Source organism: Python bivittatus, unplaced genomic scaffold, assembly GCF_059951505.1.
Source record: "Python bivittatus isolate LINGU-HERP-01145 unplaced genomic scaffold, Pbiv_v1 ctg000850_np1212, whole genome shotgun sequence".
NCBI lineage: Eukaryota > Metazoa > Chordata > Lepidosauria > Squamata > Pythonidae > Python > Python bivittatus.
In genome coordinates, this window is record NW_028277112.1 from 4,221,658 (window position 1) to 4,241,179 (window position 19,522).

Below are 19,522 nucleotides of genomic sequence, written 5' to 3' on the forward strand. Positions count from 1 at the left end.
CTCTGGGAGCATTATTTTGTGGCACCAGGCAATATCACCTTCTCAAGCCTGGTACTCTTTAAAATTTCCAGCCAGCATCTAGAGGGTACCAGGTTGGATAAGGATACTGAATTGGTGACATTGAGTAAAACAGTACTTAGCCAACCATGGCTTATTTCAAAACAGCTAAGCAGGGGTGGTCCTAGTGAATATTTTAATGGGAGACCACTTGGAAGTCCCAGGGCTATAGCTTAAACCTGGAAAAAGGCAAAGGCAAACTACTGGTATATTTTTGCCAAGAAAAATTCAAGCTTGGTTTGAAGGAAGTATTAACTATGCTTGCTTTGTTTTGTGTTGTAACCTTCCATGGGATCCTCTGGATAGTCAGCAAGCTAGACGTTTCATATACTTTGTCCTTGACTTTGGAATTGGGATTTTAATCAGGTTTAACTTGGTCTAAATTGTTTAATACTTGTATTAGGTTTTGGAGGAGATTAACAGCCAATATAGCCCTAGCATACAAGTAGGCAATTGTTTTTCATCTGGAGACATACTTTCCCTTTTTTTCTTCTTCTTTGAGTCTTTTAGAGGCATGATACTGACTTCTTTGAGATAGGGTCAACATTTCCAGCTCCATTTCTTTTTTCCTTTTATGAGTTGTAGATATCTTTTTTTAAAACGAGCTAAATAAAGCAAAACTTGATGAAGATTTAACACACTTACTTTACTTGCACTATTTAAAAGGAAAATTGTGCTGCCAAATTCTGAAGGTTTGCTGCCAAATTTCAGCTGAGGAAATTGAATCTGTAAAGTGACCTACAGATGTGGCTATGACATACCACCCAGAATTTTAGCAGCCAAGCTATGTAATAGTTGGGGCTTTCAAAGGGTTCTCAAGGACAGTTATTCCATGTTGTAAATCCCAAATGGCCTCCAGCTTGGAGGTTAATAGAGTAGAGCATGAATTCCTGTAATTTGGCTGTCTTTATCCAGCCACTGAATCTCAAAAGTGAATAGCAAACTTAATCCCCTCTCCATCTTAAATATGCGTGATCCATCAGCCCCTGTATATAACTATATACAGGGCATTCTCAAAATAAATTTCATTGGGGAACTTTGCCATATCACCTTTAATGCTGTTGAAATTATCTCCATGAACACAAAGCTAAACAAGAATGAGTAGCCAGAAAATAAAACAATGGAAGCTGATGAAGAACAATACTTGGCCCCTGAAGCAATACAGGTGCTCAGCAAGCTAGATGAGATCATTTGAGAAATGCCAGCTGATGGCAGGATAGCATGACAGTTAATGTAAACATTAATGAGCAACTTTCGAGAACAAAAACAGAAGCCAAGTTCCAAGCACCACCCAGTTGCTTCCAGATGCTCAAAGGACAGGGGCTAAGGGTTTTGCAAATAACAAACCATTAAATCATAATCTGAGTTTGAAACTGTGGAGCATTTCAAAATATATTTTTCCCACACAGAGTATTGTAATAATAAAAGATTGGTGCCTGATGGGAAAAAATAACCACAGCAGTGCAACTGGAGTGCTCACAAGTTCCTGTCCAAATATTGCAAGATAAAGTTGGAGTCAACTCAAATCAGCCTATCAGCATATGGGTTCCTTAGGACCTGCAGGAAGTAATAGTGATGCTTCCGAGGATACCGCTGGGTGTATCCTCAAATGCAGTGGAGTATAAACTTCCAGTCCTGCCAATTTTTGTCCATGGAATGAAGGGAAAACAGGTGGAGTTTGATCACACTGTCACAGCTGCCATCTTGACTTTTTTTTAATCACATCCTCAGGACAATCCTGGAAAGCAAAATATTGTAGGTCAAACCTACTTAGCTTTGCCTTTACACTTCTTTGAGTGCTTTCAGATCTCTGAAATTAAGGCCACTGTACTTTATGAAGAACTGTCTTTTCACTGCTGTTCTTACTCCTATTGTTCTTCATTTTACTGGTGGGGAGAGACAGGTATACAGTAATACAGAATGCAACAAGGCACAACAGCGCTAGCTGAATCCACGACAATCATTATTTATACAGGACAGCAAGGCTTCTTTGTTCATAAATATGCATGGTGTAGCAGTTGTATATAAGTGAAAAAATGCAGAACGCAGTGAGGATGGAAGGGCAATACAACTGAAACAGAATTAGGACCACAGTCACCTCCCCTCATACATGAAGACAACTTAAGGCGACTTTACTACTATTGCAGCACAGACTCCCTCTTGTGGCAAAGACATGTCAATGAAACTCTCTGCATTACAATACTGTATTAATTAAAATCAGGGCCTATTCAAGTTAATTGGTTTCAATAACATTTACCAGGCAAAGAACATTCCAGAGATACAGTACACCCAATTATTTCTCAGGTTTCAAAATGTGCCTGTGGGCTCCCAAAGCTTGTTAACAATTTTTGGAGAGATCTGGTTAAGTATAAGCTCCTGGCATGTCAACTGTTCATGCTGGCTGGGGAATTCTGGGAGTTGAAGTCCACACGTCTTCAGGTTGCCAAGGTTGAGAAACACCATTTAGAGACTTGAGTCTGTTTTCCACATGTTACATTTTCAATGAAACATCAGTATTGCTGGGCCATACATAACTGCTATATATCAAAAAAACATTAGTGGCTTGTTTACACTGGTCTTGGTGAACCAATACTGTCAGAAAACGACAGACACGGGTTCGGTTATCCAGTAGACAGAAGTTTTTATTGGGCACGTTTGCAAAGGTGGGTCCCTCCCGCAGCAATGGAGGAACCCCGAAGCAAGGTCTGACAGGTTTTTATACCCCCTATCTGTCCTCCCCCTCCTACGAGGGCTTGGCTCACAATCTCACCTTTTTTACCGCCCCGGAGCGCCGCTAATTAACCGCAAAACCGCAGACATTCCACTTTCCGAATCCAATCAGCGCAATACACATTCCAATCCCCACTTGACCCGACAGCCGCCCCCTGCCGTTTCTCTTCACTCTGGAGCGAACGTGCCTCTTGCCTGCAGTCTTTCCTCCCTCCTGCCGTCCCTCTCCACTCTGGTGCGAGTGTGCCTTCTGCCCATCCTCCCTCCTGCCGTCCCCCCAAGGCTGCCCCATGGTGCACAGCGCTCTCCCCTAGCAAACATGGTTCGTTTGAGGCCCTCACTTCTCCCTGCCTTCTCACAATCCCCTTTTTCTTTTCACGCCTGTTGGGCCTCAAACCTGGCTAACAGGATTGCTCCCTCGTCCCGGACCCGGGGCTTCACACACTGGGACAGGTAATTCCCACAAGCAGGGAGGCATTGCATTAAGCAACATACTAGGACCAGTAAGGCAATGAAGCCAATGGCTAGTACAGAAAGTTGTTTTAACCAAGTAAAGTTAGGTAACCAACTAGTGAGCCACGACCAATTCCATCCCTCTGGATCCTCGGATATGCGAGAGGCTAAGGTCTTCAACTTGGCTAGTTTTGCTTCAGTATAATTCTCATTGTTGGTTAGGTTAAAGCAACAAAGACCTTGAAAAGATTCACAGCCTTGTCCTGCCCTTAATAGGAGATAGTCTATAGCTATCCGATTTTGAATGACCGCCCTCCTGATCTCAGTGACTTCTTCAGTGAGGGCTGCAATGAGAGAGGATGTAAGGTTGACACTTTTAGCCAGGAGGCAGGCCACCTTCCTTAGGTCCAGGTAAGCTCTTCCGCTTAGTGCAGGAACCCCTACTAAGGAGAGGGCCAGAGCCATGGCTTCTGTTTTGGACAAGAGTGTCACATCACTCTCACAATCAGATGGCAGCTCCCTTTTTCTTTTTTTCTTTTGATGGGTGCGCTTGCATTGGAGGCAGGGCATATAGAGAGGTCAGGCGCCCTACGGCACAAGGGCCCCTGAACTATAGGCTGGAACATAGGTGTAAGCTTCATGTCCACATAACAAAAAGAAACCTTTAGGTAGGTATAGAGGGGTTGAGGCGTAAGGGATATTATAGACCCCTCCACAAGTGAAAGCAGGACCTTTTGAGGGCAATGGGGGGGTACGGTTCTGGGTATTGTTGAAATATACACATTGAGTTGCATTGGTTATCCCCAAGAGATTTAGAGCCATTTGCCTTTGATTAGTCCAGGGTCTTGGTATGGGAGAAGACCCAAAATGATAGAACATCCCCCCCCACGGGGGATCATCCCCAGTGATCAAAGCTGTCTGTGCCAATTCTACGCCTTTATGTTGGTCATCTCCTCCCCTGCCTTAGTTCAGTTCCTTTTAAGTTTTACTTTGAGTCCGTCTCCCGGTTGGGCAGTCCATGGTCGGGGGTCGGGAGCTCGCTTAACCCGATGGTAGTGGGTCCAACCCCCCCTGTCAGGTCCGAACCGCTGATTCAGTTGTCAGGAGAACTTGGTATGGTCCCTCCCAAGACGGCTTCAGCTTCTCATCCTTCCACGTCTTTATCAGGACCCAATCCTCTGGCTTGTGGGGGTGTTGGTCTTTCAGCAAGGGGGCCGTTGAGCGAGGAGTCCCTGTTTTCTTAGAGACAAGAGAGATTGTGACAGTACCAAGAGATACTTTCTCAGGAAGGCATCCTTTAGCTCGGGGATAGGCTCTCCCATTGGAGCCAGGAAAGGTCTTCCCATCATCAGCTCGAATGGGGAGACCCCCACATCCTTGCGAGGGGCTGTCCGCATTCGAAGCAGGGCAACCGGAAGTGTCTTTGTCCAAGGTAGCCCTGTTTCCAATCCCAGTTTGGTGAGATGTTGCTTCAACACCCCGTTGGCCCTTCCCACTTTCCCACTGGAGTCAGGATGCCAAGGGGTGTGGAGTTCCCATCGAACCCCCAGGCTCCAGTACCACGGCTTTACAGTGTCTATCAAAGCCTGCACCCCCCAGTGAGACCCTTCGTGCAGTTTCTCCACCATCCCCCTCATGTCAGCACGGCTCACTACTGGGGTCCCCTCAATTGTAACCCAATGACCTGCTTCCTCCCTGCAACCTTCCCTTTCCAGCAGCTGTGAGTAAACCCCGTTCCAGCCAAATTTTCCCGAAAGTGTGCACTACTCCCCAGGCGTATCGCGAGTCTGTGTAGACAGTGAGGGACACTCCCTTTCCCAACTCTAGTGCCCGTTTCAAAGCGTGCACTTCACACAGCTGAGCCGACCAGTCCGCTGGTAGTGCCCCCTTCTCTATTGTCTCTCCCTCCGCCGTCACTATCACATATCCTGACTTCCTTTGTCCCTGCTCTACTGCTAGACCCATCCACAAACCAGACCTCACCCTCCTCAGCGGGACCTCCTGCAGGTCCTCCCGGGTCTTTGTTTGCAGCTGCAACAGGGTGGAGCACTCGTGCTCCGCCGGCTCCCATTCTTTCCGCTCCCCGCAAGAAACTCCGCTGGGTTCAAATTCCTGTCTGTTCCTACCACCACATCAGGACTTATCCGGAGAACTGTCTCATATTTCAACATCCTTCCTTCTGTCATCCAAGCAGCCGCCTGCTGACTAAGCACACTTAAGATCTGATGGGTTGAATGGACAATCACGGGGCTCCCAAAAGTGAGTTTTTCCCTTCTGTCACTAGCACAGCAGCGGCAGCCACTGCCTGCACACAAGTCGGCCATCCCCTCACCACTGGTTCTAGGGCTTTGCTCAGGAAGGCCACTGGTTGATATTTCCCAGCCCGTCTCTGAGTCAGCACTCCAATGGCAGTTCCCCCATGGGCTGTAACGTATAGGTGAAAGGGGGGCCAAGTTCGGTAGAGCCAGAGCCGGGGCCGTCACCAGGCTCCTTCGTAATTCTCCCCACTTCTCTGTGTCCCCGTCTGTCCATTCTACCCTGTCAGATGATCCTTTCAACTTCTCATACAGAAACTGAGCCTTGCTCATGTACTCATCTATCCATAGCCGGCAATATCCTACTAGACCCAGAAACCGCCGCACCTCCGTTTTAGTATGAGGGGGCTTCAACTGCATTATCCCCTGTATCCGAGAAGGATCAATCAACTTCTCGCCCTTCCGGAGTACATGTTCTAAATACTTGACCTCCCTTTCCACAAATTGGACCTTCCTTTTGACACCTTCAATCCTTCCTCAGCCAACCAGTTCAATAAAGCCACTGAGTCTTCTCTCACCTTTACTTCCTTCTCTCCAGACACCAACAAATCATCCACATACTGCAGCACCCGAGAACCCCCAGGGGCCCGGAACCCCTGGAGTTTCTCTTCCAATGCCTGTCCAAACAAGAGGGGGCTCTCGGTGTACCTCTGGGGCAGCACCGTCCATCTCAGTTGTTGCTTCAGCCCACGCCTCCCATCCCGGGACAGCGGGTATTGGGCTTGCCGCAAACCCGTCACCCCTGGTTTCAAGGGGATGCTAACTGGGGCGATGCGAAACCGACCCGCCCCCCCCTCCCCTGCCCATACCTCAGGGTTCACAACCTCCACATCCGCCTCTCGCAACAAACACATCCTTTCTGCCTGTTCCACATTCCACAGCTCCACTACTAGACTACCCATTAGATCCCTTCCCAGCAAGTTCACTCTCGCCTGTGGGATCAGTAACACATCTGCAGTTACCTCCTTCCCATTCCACTCCAGTCTCACTCCCTCCAGTACGTCTGCCTTGACCGGAGAGCCTCCCACCCCCATCACCGATACCGACGTGCCCCGGGATTTTCGCAATCCCTGGGATCGGTTGGCACAGCGATGTTCGAGAGGCTCCGGTGTCCACGAGGAACTGCTGTTCCTCGCCAGTGGGACCCACCGTGATGTTTACCAAGGGTTCCCCGTGGGTCCCGGTTGGGGAACCATGACCCCCCTAGTCGTACGGGGGGAAACTCCTCTCATGTTCTCCCGATGTTCAGCATTATTGGGATCCCAATTTGGGTCTGCCAGAGGGAATTTAGTATCTGCGGCCGGGGCATTTGGGACATTTACATTCCTTTGCTCCCAAGCCCCGAGCGCAGCTCGCCAAATCTGGCCCCTTTCTTCTGGCGTATAGAGGTGGGCTAAAATGTAATTCAGTTCCCCCAGGAGTATTCCACCGGGCCGAGAAAAAGTTCCAATTGTTCGGCGGCGGTATGGGCGTTCTCTTGCATACGAGGGAGGGTCTTTTTTTTTTTTTTAATTCCCTCAACTCACTGGGTTTGATGGGAACCGTTACGTAACTGGTGACGGTCACCCCCTGTGCGTTCGTTCCGTTCGGGACTTCCCGGACGGGGAAGGCACTGGCCGACCTTAGAATAAAGGGCAAGTTCTGAATGTCTTGGTTCAGCTGGTCCAGCTCTTTCCGCAGCCCGGGATAGGGTGGGGGCGCCGGAGGGGGAGCGGTAGGAAGAGGAGGAGGAGGAGGAGGTGGCGGCCCCCATTGAGGTCTAGTCAGCCAGAGGTCCTCCTCCTCATCCTCCTGTTCTTTTTGGACAAAAATTTTGGCTAACTTGGGTCGAGGCCCCTCCCAATGAACATGGAACCAGACTTCCACATAGGGTTCCTGTGTTAACATTTTATGCTCCACAATGTAGTTTTTTAGTTGGGTCACCCAGTAATTACTGGGGATTCCAAGAGTATCCCAATGGTAGGGGAATTCGGGGTCCACTAGTGGATATTTTGGCCATTCTTTAGTGCACAAAGTTATCATGGTCGGTTTTCCAGACCCCTGGTGAATGGACACAACCAGGGTGTCTCCCATTGTTGCAACAATTGTCCTAATGGAGAATCCGTGGGGATTCCCCCTACTGCGTTTTTCCCACTGGCCCCTGGCCTTACACTCTTACTCTGCGCCTTACCCATCCTTCCTGACTACGTTTCCCACCTTACAGAAGGTCCCGGACTCTTCTGTCCCCTTGCGGCGTCCAACGCCTCGTAACCACGCTAATCTCCCCGAGATTATGGGTAGGCTGTACTCACCAGACCTCCCGGAGGTCCCTCGTCGGCCGACTTCCTCTTTACTTCTGTCTGACTGGCGATTGGAGTCCCGTCCTGGACCCGACTCCGGTGAAAACGGGAGACACCTCAATGGGGTGTTACGGCCGATTACTCACCGGTTCCCCACAGTCCGGTCCACGTCGAGGACTCCTGGCTGGCTCGCCAATTTTGTCAGAAAACGACAGACACGGGTTCGGTTATCCAGTAGACAGAAGTTTTTATTGGGCACGTTTGCAAAGGTGGGTCCCTCCCGCAGCAATGGAGGAACCCCGAAGCAAGGTCTGACAGGTTTTTATACCCCCTATCTGTCCTCCCCCTCCTACGAGGGCTTGGCTCACAATCTCACCTTTTTACCGCCCCGGAGCGCCGCTAATTAACCGCAAAACCGCAGACATTCCACTTTCCGAATCCAATCAGCGCAATACACATTCCAATCCCCACTTGACCCGACAGCCGTCCCCTGCCGTTTCTCTTCACTCTGGTGCGAACGTGCCTCTTGCCTGCAGTCTTTCCTCCCTCCTGCCGTCCCTCTCCACTCTGGTGCGAGTGTGCCTTCTGCCCATCCTCCCTCCTGCCGTCCCCCCAAGGCTGCCCCATGGTGCACAGCGCTCTCCCCTAGCAAACATGGTTTGTTTGAGGCCCTCACTTCTCCCTGCCTTCTCACAATACTATTCTTTAAATATGTGTTCACCTCAGTTAAAGGCATTGTGAAGGAGGTTTTTTCCTGGTTAGACCTCATGAAGTTCATTTAACCATGCAGCTACCAGGTTACAACGGATGTGTTCATAATTCTTGGTGTTTGTTCAAGAGAAGCTTATTGGCCTACAGTGGTTAACAGAGTGCAGTGGGAGGGAAAGTAAAAACAAATAGCATGGAGAAAGGTAAAAGTGGAAGAAGGCGTTGGTAGCACCTTTCCAGATTAACAAGTTTTATTAAATGGCTTAAATAAAATTTGTTAGTCTGAAAAGGTGCTATCAGGTGCTATCTCATTTTTGGCTGCCATAGATTAACATGGTACTCCTTGTACAGTGAAAGTGGAAAGGAATTGGAACATAATCGGAGAAGCTAAATTATTAAAACAACTTTTAAAAAAATTGAATTCCATAGGAAGTTATCTCTTATTTTGCAGAATGCATCAAAGTGCTGGAAAATAGAGAAACTGGATCAGTCTAGACAAAAGTACAAAACAGTATGCAAGTTGTTGAAGTTGGACTAATATACTGTGTTTAATTGCAAAGTAGCGTACTGAGGAGTTTTTCCAGTGGTTTGGTTCCATCAAGGACAGAAGTCCATTTTCTTTTGCTTGTGATAGCCTTTATAATGTAGCACACACAGTCAAACATATCATGCTGTCTTGCTCTAGATATAATGGTTTTTTTTTTTAATTAATGTAGTATCTTTAAAAGAGCACAGATCTTATGTCTTTAAATCATTTCACTCTCACTCTTAGTTTCTTTAGCCACCATATAAATGCTTTTATTTTATTTTATTTGCATTTATTTGAGATATCAATGTGCCATTTTTATGTTAAAACAGACAGCATGACTCAAACCATTAAGATAAAAATGATAAAAGATTAATATGTTCATAAATTATAATAAAATCATGGCAAAGTGGTAGTAGATAAAAATTCAGGAAACCACAACGAAAAATGGAGGATGGATCAGCAAAAATATCTGATGAAGAATTAAGTAAATATAAACACTTGTGCCAGGTCATCGTCCAAACTCAAATTTAAGTTCAACTTTAAAATTTCATAAAATAGAAAAAACACACTCACTCCTATTCCTCCCACCAGCAAAATAGTCTATGGGGCATTCACCAGAAAACAATTTCTCTCCTGGTAGAAAATACAGTTAATGGTTCTAAATGGTTCTCATTCAATTCATGTGTGTGTGTATAGTAATGTGCCTCTGTATGTATATACACATGTATGTACATACATGTATGTATGTATTACACACACATACACAGACACTATATATTACTCTGTATATATAATAGAAGTGTGCACTTGTGTGTGTGTGTGTCAGAGAGTGTGTGTCAGAGAGTGTGTATACACACACACTCACTCCTATTCCTCCCACCAGCAAAATAGTCTATGGGGCATTCACCAGAAAACAATTTCTCTCCTGGCAGTAAATACAGTTAATGAACAAGGGAAGAGGGCAGCTGTGCCAAGCAACTTCAAAGAATCTACCACATTGTTGTGCACTGAGCTGTGAAAAGGCAGGGTTTGATCAATAACAGAAAATAAATATTTTAACCTCCAAACACACTGAAGTAAATAAATATTCTCATTTTATTTCAATCCATGTAGCCTCAAAGGGAAGATGCAGGTTAAATCATTTCAGGGTCAGTTTCAGAAAATTTCCACTTTGTCCATTAAAATAACAGAAAACAGGATGATATCTCAGAGATGGTTTGAACATACTCTGTCCCAGTCATTTGCTATAGTTCTCTTTTAATTATAAAAAGTCACCAATTTTGTATAATACCATGTACAAAGAGGTACAGAAAGCAAGGAGTACCAAAACCCACTATTCATTTCATTAAATTTGAAACTGCGTCTAACTGGAATTAAGAAACACACAGGCAGAATCTGCACATTACAAAATTGCATTGAAAATATTCTTTCATTTGACCTTATTGCACAAACACAAATTTTCCTTTGCCTCCCAATTTTAAAAGTGTACTGGTAGTCCTTGTTTAGCAACCACAATTGGGACTGGCAACTTGGTCATTAAGTGAAGCAGTCGCTAAGTGAAACCATCACTGTGTTTACAATCTTACTTCAGCTTTCCTTTGCTTTACAGACCTGCAAAGGTCATAAATGTAAGGATTGGTTGTAAAGTTACTTTTCATCAGCGTAACTGCAAATGGTTGCCAAACAAGGCTATTGCTAAATGAGAACTACCTATATTTGTATTAACTACTACAAAAAGCAATGGCAGTCCTGTGGCCATGAGAAAAAAAACTATGAACATTTATTATGACAACAGAACTTGGTGCAAGCTTTTGAGTTTCAAGACCTTTATCAAGAAAGCTGGTTGAAAGAGAGAAATGTCTCATGTTTGTACCAGATTAGCCATTCTTTTTCTTCCCCTTTATACTTTTCTAATAGCTTGCTTGATGAACAGTTCTTAAAACCTGAGAGCTTACAGCAATTTTGTACTGTATATCTTTAGTTGGCATTTTAAAAATTATTTATTTATTTATTTATTGCACTGATTAAGCTATCCTGAATTAATATGGAACCTCAGATTCAATAATAAAGTATAGGCTAGGTCATGGAATTTTGCCAAAGTAAGGAGCACAACACTGAGGAGAAGAACCATGTTTATTGCAATGATCATTGGGCGCCTGCTTTAAAAGAAAGAGGGACCCCAAACAATGGAAAACTAAAGATTTTTATAGAAGTTGAGGGCTACAAGGCGGGAAATCCTAGGGATCTGATTGGCTGACCAGTTTGGGGAAGCTAGGCAGGTCCTTATCAGTATACCAGGGGCAAGTTTTATTGTTAGGCAAAGTGGGCCTTTCAGGAGGGAAGGAGATTGAATGTTGAGGCCATCAGTTGATAAGAAGATGGAAGGTGGAGGCTTCTCTAGGTTGCAATTCCCTTGTAAGGGCTGCCTTTGGGCTGGGCTGTGAGCTGGTGGGAAGGTTTCTATTCTTTGGTCTAGATGGGATTGCAGGAGGCTTTGTCTGGGACAGGGAAGGTCAATTTGGATCTGATGGCATTAGGCAAAGAGAGGAACTGGGTTTGATCTTGGTCATATCCAAAAGACGGGGAATGGGGTGCAGTCTCCATTTTGTTTGTTAGGTTTTTCCATTGCAAGCTAATTCATTAATTCTGTGCAGCTACTTAAATATCTGAAAGATTGCATATATGCAATAATAAATCTGCTAAAAAACTATGGACCTATATATTCCATTGATCTTCCTTAGTTCCAGATAGATACAACTTACAGTCAATACGTTCAGGAAGATTCAAAACAGTACTGAATATGAGTCATGATTATGGTGACCATATTTTCCTGGAAAAAATAAAGGACAAACCTGACTTCCAGAGGAAGAAATGGTGGACTGAAGATGGCTACACAAAAAATAGATCCGATGACTGCAGCAAAGAACAAAGAGCTAGTGAGCAGACCGGCTCTTCAAATCACTCTGGATAAAGGAGAAGACCAGAGATTGCCCACAAGTGCTCCAGACAGTTGCTCCTCAAAAGGAGACCGCAAGACAGTCTCCAGCAGGTTTTGAGTACTGGGAGACAAGGGAATAGTCATCTTGCTCAAATCGCAGTTGGCGCCTTTAAAAGGACACTAAGTTTGCATACTTCCTTTTCTAATTACATTCGGAAATTGCTTATTAACTACTTTTCAGCTATTAGAAATTTTTGGATTGACAAGTCCGAAAACATCAGGTAAATCTGCCTTCAATCCTTAATGAGATAAAATTTAACTGTAAGTTTAAGAACTTAAAGGATTTTTTTTGGAAATAACAGCAAAAGGTTGATTAAAACTTTGATTTTAGAAAGCTAGAAATGGACTAAGGGTACACAAATTTGAAATAAGATTTTGGAATTAATTATAAAGAATCCTTCCTGCTTTTGTTTTGAATTTAAAAAAAAACATAATAAGATTTTAAAGATTGGACACTAGAGGGAACTTATGATTTCAATTAAGGAGAAGAACACATAAACTTGACTAACAGTTACAGAATGGCACAAAATATTCTAACACTGGAAATACTGAAGGATACTTTCAAAAAATGAAGTCAGAAATTAATATTAACAATGTCAACAGTGATATCTGCCTCTATGGATAGATTGTGTCTAAAAGATGTTATGGAAGAGCAACAAGTTTTACTTGACAAGACAGATACTGAGTTGAAAGTGGACTTACAAATGACAGCTACAAAAATGACATGGGAAAAGATGTTACACTGGACATAGAGAAGAAACTGGCTAATGTTTTAATAATTAAAAGGGGCATACAGACAATAAACTTATTAAAGAGACTTATTAAAATTTTGAAGAATCTTGTGAGAAGGGACAAAGAAAAAATAAAAAGAATCAAGTTCTACAACATTATTTGAAGGGACTAAAGATTAGGATTGTTAAAAGTAAAAGGAAGTAATATAAAATTGGTTTATTTGATCAAGGTTAAAATAGATATGTTGTTATTTCTGGTAACCCTTAATGGACTTTTGCTGACTGAAATGACAGTGGTTTATGGATTTGTACGGAGATGGGATATGGGAAGAAAAGATCATTTGTTGTAATTTAAGAGAAGGCAAAAAGTTACTAAAATTGTTTATACTTGTTGCGATGAAGGTTGGGAGTCATTTCTTTATATATTTATTTTCTTTTTCTTTAGTATATTCTTATTTTTCGTTCTTTTTTTTTTCTTTCTATTCTTTATGTCTTTCCTATTTTTTCCCTTTGCATCTTTTACTTCTTTCTATTTTTTTATCTTTCTTTTCATTTGTATTAGTTTTTACTATTGTAATCATAATCTTTAATCAAATTATTTGAAAAATAAAAAATAAAAGACAGTCCTGAAACAGGGGCAAATCTGAAAGAAGTTCATAAGGATAAAAAAAATTGTTTATGTTCATAACTTTGTTTTACAAAGGAAAATTCAAGAGCAAAACCAAGAAGAATTTTATAAAAACGCATATTCTAATTTAAAAAATCTAAAATCAAACAGTATATGTAAATTTATTTTAAAAAGACAATTCAATTTCCATATTTTTCAAGTGAATGTGAAAGGCTATGGATTAAGTGTTACCATTTGTACAGTAAAATTAATGATCCAGATAAAAGACAAAAGTGAGTTTTTAATAAATAAATAAATAAATATAAAGGGCAGCTTTCTGAAATAAAGGACTGTCCTTTATAATAAAGGATGTGTGCTCATGTACGTAGGATACTTTTTTTTTTTTCCTGAAGTTGGCATTTTAAAATGGTAAACAACTTCAGCTGAACCCCTATTTTCCTATAATTCTGCAAAACAGTGATTTCCAATCAATAATTTACAACCTCTATCCTACCTGGAGTGAAGGGGACACTTTGCAAGATCTCTTTCAATCCATAGGATTTATTTGCACCGCCCTTTTCCTGCTGTACAAGGTAATACATAAGTTGTAAATGAGGCACCAGCTCAGTTTACTTAGAATCTGAACTCTGACTAAAAGGTTCTCTTCTTTAATCCCAGATGCATGAGAACTACCCAGGGGTGCCTGCAACTAAAAAAGGAGGAGATGGCTACAGCCACCATCTTGATATATATATGCCACCCCCTCCCCCTGCCCCCGGACATCCCAGAACTAACTTTAGCTTCTTAGGTAAAAAAGACAGCTAGCTTGCCCATGTTTAGTGGCAAGCTTTAGAATGTAAATAAACAAATCTTTTATCTACACGTTAAAAACGTAGAATTTGTTAATGCCAACACTGCTAATAGTGAAATAAGTCTTAAAGTATGACTTGGCTGGTCTGAAAACATTTTGATTCCTGAAGCAGAGCACCAGGGTACAGTACTCTCACCCACTCAAGGTGCAAATTACTTGCAGCTGACCTAATTTTTTTGGCCCATGAAGCAGAAAATTCCACAAATACTTCTCCCACTCCCTAGCAGTAAAAATGCAATAAAAATAAATTAACAATTTGCTGCTCTTTTATATCACTGAGAATCTGCTGCAAAACAGCTATTGAATGATAGGGTCAGTTCTGAAAATGACCTTTTAGTTCATTATGATTATTTAACTGCTATCAAAATTATGACTCAGCTCTCAAAATGCAAGTAGTGAACAAATATTTCCATAAAGTACACAAACATTGCATGGTCTTTTAAACCCATAAGAATAGTATGTACTTCCAGAGAAAATTGCTGTTACGTAAACAGTGCAAAAGAATTAGAACATTGGGAAGAGATCAGACTTTTTTTCAAAAACAACACTTGACATCATATTAATGTAACTGAAACTTTCTTCAACTTGTCCATGTGTATAAAGCCAAGAAACTGTAAAATCTAGTACTGCTAGAACATGATTATCAATCAACTAAAACCCAGACATAGTGGCTGAAACTATTTCTCCAGATTGTTTGTGTGTGGACCTTTGAGTCAGTGTTGACTCCTGATGACTGCCTGGACTAGTTCCTGCAGTTTTCTTGGCAAGGTTTTTTTTTTTTTTTTTGGAAGTGGTTTGCCATTGCCTGCTTCCTAGGGCTGAGAGAGAATGACTGGCCCAAGGTCAACCAGCTAGTTTCAGGTGTATGTTCTCCAGATTGTATATGCTGTTATTGAAGGAAAATATTTCAAAACTAGGTAAAGGTAAGTTTTCTTCATGTTCTGTTCCACGCCTCATGACTTCATGGACATACTGTATATATGTAGTTTTCTTGATAGGAATCCTGAAGTGGTTTGCTACTGTCTTCTGGGATGTTTTTTTCAACTACCTAGTCTATCCTATATCCTGGTATTCTCTGGGGCAGTCCATCCAAATGCAGGCTAGTTCCAAGACTCAACTTCTACACTGAGACAAGGTTGGCCAGATACTGCCCACCTAGAGACAGTTCAAAGCTAGGGATCCCCCCAAATGTTTTTATCATAATACCGGAAAAGTTACAGTTATTTTACCAAGGTTGAAGGAACCTTGAGCAAAAGACCTCTGAGGAATTACTCATCCATCCATGCACCTACATACACACAATTCCAGATGTTCTATGCCTCGTTCCTGTCCTCCAACTTTATTTCCCTCTCCTAGTACTTATTTTCTCTTCCCTCCCCAAAACACTGTCTCTTTTATTTTCTTTCCCCACATCTTTACTAGATGGTGCTGCTGGTATCTTTCTCTTTCTTTAACTATGCATTGACCCATCTGATGTGCTAGTTGTCCCCATTCCTAAAAGTAGATCTAGGTGTCAGGAAAGGCCTGAAAGGACAGGAAGAAGAGCTGCTACCAAGACAACAGTCAGATAAGAGGAACATGAGCCTGGGCCAAGAAAATTACTTGAGAAAACGTCTCAGATAAGCCCCTCCCTAGTTCACACAAAGATAAAGTGAGGGAGGGGGAAGCACATTCAGACTTGCAAGATGTTGTTACTATAGCTGTTACAACAAAAGTAATCCTGATCTATATGGCATTGGTTTCTTAGTCTTGTGTATTTGTTTGGGCTGACACTAGAATGGGAGGCCCTTCAGATAGTCCCTGATGCCCTAGTCAACTCATGACTGGACTACTCCAGTGTCTATAAGGGGGTGCCCTTGAAGACCACCTGGAAACTGCAGCTGGTCCAAAATGCAGCAAGGTGAGCAGTAATGGGTGTACTTAAACGCACCCATGTGTCATCAATGCTCTGCTAGTTGCATTGTTTGCCTTCTCTGTCACAGTGCCTGCCCTCTGGCACAACATCTCCCCAGAGGTTTGCATGACTCTCACCCTACAAGGTTCTGTAAGTCTTTGAAAAAGTGCCTTTGCTCACAGGTCTGAGGTTTGGTTGTTTGTTTTGCTCATGGCAGTTTTCTTTTGCAATGCCATGAGTGATTTTGTTCAGTCGTACATGTTCTTTCATTTCCTTTTTCTTCTTCTTTGAACTATGTAAGCTGCCCAGAGTCATTTGAGAGCTGGGTGGCCTTCCAAATCTAAATAAAAATCTTCATTTCTCTCAGCCTCAGAACACTGCTGAGAATAAAGCTATGGCAGCTGAACATCTAGGGGAACGGGGAGACAGAAAAGCCAGGAGATGGAGTGAGGCAAATTCTCACCTACAAGCTCTACAGATTTCACATAAACAAACCAATAAATCCATTTGTTGCAATTTTGGATGTACCAAATAAGTACATTTTTTGCATTTTTTTGGCCAATTTTAGTAATAAACTGGCTCAGGTTTTGGACACATTGAACACTGTGATGCTGGACAAGTCCAGAAGTGATTCTGAACTGGTGCAAAGATCTCGTATGGAAATGCTCTTGAAGGCATTCATGGAAGAAATTTCATATTTTTAAAACCCTGATCTTAATCCAACTGAAATGTTGTGGCATGACCTATAGTTCTTGCAAGACAGACCCCAAATAAGTAGTTCTCTGTGAACAAATCAACAGGTACAGGAAATGTTTGGTTGAAGTCATTGTTGCTAAAGGAGAAGCCATCAGCTGCAAAATCCAAAGCTTCACATACAGGTAATCTTCATTTAACAATGGTAATTGGGACTGGAATTTCTGTTGCTAAAAAATAGCTACCACTATTTTTAATTACTGTTTTGTCCTCCACACTACTCTTTGCAGCTCACCCAAGATTGCTGGTTGATTCTGCTATAGTTATGGCAGCCTCTAGTGGCCAAAAGGAACAATTGGAACCAAAAGTCTACAAATTCAGGGTGTTTTTTTAACACTACAGGTTAAGGATGGTAATTGGGACCGGAATTTCCATCGCTAAGCAATGTGGTCATCAAGTGGAACATCACATGACCATGCCATTTAGCAATGGCAATTCTGGCACTTCTGGTTGCCGTCTTTAAGTGAATCCTCCGCCATCATTAAGCGCAATGTCACATGGTTGCCATTTGCAACCTCTGCCAGCTTCCCCATTGCCTTTGCTTGTCAGAAGCCGGCACCGAAAGTCACAAATGGCAATCACGTGACCATGGGATGCTGTGATGTCATAATTCTGAGCTGGTCGTTGAGTGCCTGGATCGCGATCACATGACTCTGGGGATGCTGCAACAGTAAGTTTGAACGGTCGCTGAATGAGTTGTTGTTAAGTGAGGACTACCTATACTTCCCCCAGCAATGGTGACTGCAGTACACAATTTGGTGTGCTTGTTTAACCAGAATCTCTTTAATAATGGAACTTAGGTGAAGCTCAGATCACATTCTGGGTCACCAAACTGCAGGCTAATGAATAGTTATAAAGAGTTCCCAAACTCAGCATGCTGTAAACAATGCCATAATTTTCTGCCTTTTTCTGTGGAATGGGAGCTCTGGGTGGTTTCTTTCTACTCCCTTAAATAAGTTAAGCCAATGTAAATCCTTCTGTAGTTTTAATGTGTTTCCTACCTCAAAATTGTGGGAAACCATATGGCCAATTTTCAGCATTTCTGGTTGGAGAAAAATCAAGGGGCACAAAAATATTAAGTGTGACCCTGGAGTCTGAGGATGCTTTTGTTTGGTTAAACTACTTTCCTGAATACACCACAAAACACGCTAAGCCAGATCCAAACTAACAACATTTCTATTGAGATGTTTGTTTGTTCAGCTTATATGCTTATCCATTTCCAAAGATTCCTGCTTGCGAGTAACCAGACAGAACTACAATATAAAGGATTAATAATATAAACAAGAACAAGGCCCTTAGGTGTCGATATTCAGGCAACAGAATCTTCAAATGTCCCCAAATGACTTTTTGAGGAGCCATATTTTCTTGGCTCTCAAAAAATGCAAGAGAGAGGATGGTCTAGATATCCAGGAATAGGCCATTCCAGGTGCAGAGATCATCACTGAGAAGGCTTGAACATGGGACCCAAGTAGGTGGCACTTCCTCAAATTTGGAACCTCAACAAATCCTCTCTACTAGTTCTCACTGGGTGGACTGACCAACTCAGAAAAGTTATTGCAGAGATGTCCAAGCTCTGCGCCATTTATAAAAGCGATAACCAGCACATTGAATTTTGCCTGAAAGCCAACTGGCAGCCAATGCAGCTCCCGCAATAATGCTGTTATTATTACATGGGTAAGTCTAGCTACGCCCATAACTATTCAGGCCACACCATGGTACTGTACTTCAAGTTTCTAATTGGTTTTAAGTGGCAGCCCCACCTATAGCAAACTGCAGTAGTCCAGACACAAAGTGACAAGGGAACAAAGAACTTCGAGAAATGGCTACAACTGGAGCACAAGCTGTAATGTTGTGAAGGCCCTCTTGGGGCCTTCAAGCTTCAGTCAGGAGCTGAAATAAAGCACAGGAAAATCCCCAAACTGCAGGCCAGCTCTATTTATGGCAGAAAAATCTCACTGAGAGTAAAAGACGGACTGTTTCTGGATATAGCTGGCTTATGAATCCTCAGCCAAATCATTTTGTTGAGATTCCCACCCATATCTTAACAGTCTCCAAGCACTGAATCACATCCTCCAGCCAGCATGGGGAATTCTGGGGGTTGAAGTCCACACCTCTTAAAGTTACCAAGTTTGAAAAGCACTGCTTTAAAAGAACTGCCAGCTGAATTTACTTTTGCAGAGGAGAGCACGGACAAAATTGCGGTCGGGTTCTTTAAGGCAAAGCACGTGACGCTCCGTGCCTCAGAAGCGGAAGGCGATGGGGGAAATTGTGGAATTGCTAATGTGACTTTAGAAGAACAGACGTTGCCTTTCGTAAGGTTGTTGTCGCCGAGAGCGCTCTCTAAACATCAGGACTTATTCAAAATGAACTGGATGGATTAAAACTGCTTACAATTTGGGAAATCTTTCCGGGAAGGGTAAGTAGTTGGAAAGGCAATCCAAGCAAAATGGGCGGGAATGGGAACGGAAACGTTGAATTCTAGAAACCCTTTGTAAATCTCATGGGCTGGATGTTTACCCTGCCCTAAAAGTCAAGTGTAAAAGCAGAGAAAAGGCAGCATGGCTTAGCTTGTGTAAAGCTAACCAGATTTTTTTTTT

At 42.8% G+C, this 19,522-nt stretch overlaps 1 long non-coding RNA gene across 5 annotated transcripts in view; it reads left to right on the plus strand.

The window, feature by feature from the left end:
- Positions 1-7,930: 7,930 nt before the first annotated feature.
- The window catches only part of LOC107326316 (uncharacterized), a 44,625-nt gene continuing 33,033 nt past the window's right edge, over positions 7,931-19,522 (plus strand). For 2 of the 5 annotated variants that reach the window (XR_015793862.1, XR_015793858.1), the window contains exon 1: positions 7,937-19,341. This is a non-coding gene — a long non-coding RNA (uncharacterized LOC107326316). Of the gene's footprint in view, positions 19,342-19,522 lie in introns of all 5 variants that reach the window. The other 3 variants (XR_015793860.1, XR_015793861.1, XR_015793859.1) reach the window with 3 other exon arrangements.